Source organism: Bison bison, unplaced genomic scaffold, assembly GCF_000754665.1.
Source record: "Bison bison bison isolate TAMUID 2011002044 unplaced genomic scaffold, Bison_UMD1.0 scf7180017864381, whole genome shotgun sequence".
NCBI lineage: Eukaryota > Metazoa > Chordata > Mammalia > Artiodactyla > Bovidae > Bison > Bison bison.
Genome location: NW_011494953.1, coordinates 2296851 through 2297829, shown reverse-complemented (window position 1 = coordinate 2297829; position 979 = coordinate 2296851).

Genomic DNA, 979 nt, shown 5'->3' with positions numbered 1-979 from the left:
CCCTGCTTGCTAGTGGCGGGTGCAGGCATCTGTGCTGCTTCTCCACTGGGGGAGTTATCATTGGGCTCGTAATCTGTGGGGTTTAATTATTTATTTATTTTTCCTCCCAGTTATGTTGCCCTCTGTGGTTCCAAGGCTCACCACAGACTTGGCAGTGAGAGTGTTTCCTGGTGTTTGGAAACCTCTCTTTTTAAGACTCCCTTCCCGGGACGGAGCTCTGTCCCTACCTCTTTTGTCTCTTTTTTTGTCTTTTATATTTTCTCCTACTTCCTTTAGAAGACAATGGGCTGCTTTTCTGGGTGCCTGATGTCCTCTGCTGGCACTCAGAAATTGTTTTGTGGAATTTACTCAGCATTTAAATGTTCTTTTGATGAATTTGTGGGGGAGAAAGTGGTTTCCCCGTCCTATTCCTCCACGATCTTAGGACCGCCCCCTGATGTATTTTTTTAAATGCACACTGATATGACAATATACAGTACAATCTAACACAATGATTTCAAATGAAGTTAAAGGACAACTAAGTGCTACTAGAGCCATCTTACAGAAAAAAAATCAAATGGACTTTTTGGCCAACCCAATATATTGGCACACAGGTTAAGGTAGGGGAAATTTAAAATGCATCAAAAATAAATAAAACTTCAGTTCAGTTCAGTTCAGTTGCTCAGTCGTGTCCAACTCTGTGACACCATAGACTGCAGCACACCAGGCCTCCCTATCCATCACCAACTCCCGGAGCTTACTCAAACTCATGTCCATTGAGTCAGTGATGCCATCCAACTATTTCATCCTCTATCATCCCCTTCCCCTCCTGCCTTCAATCTTTCCCAGCATCAGGGTCTTTTCAAATGAGTCAATTCTTTGCGTCAGGTGGCCAAAGTATTGGAGTTTCAGCTTCATCATCAGTCCTTCCAATGAATATTCAGGACTGATTTCCTTTAGGATGGACTGATTGGATCTCCTTGCAATCCAAGGGACTCGT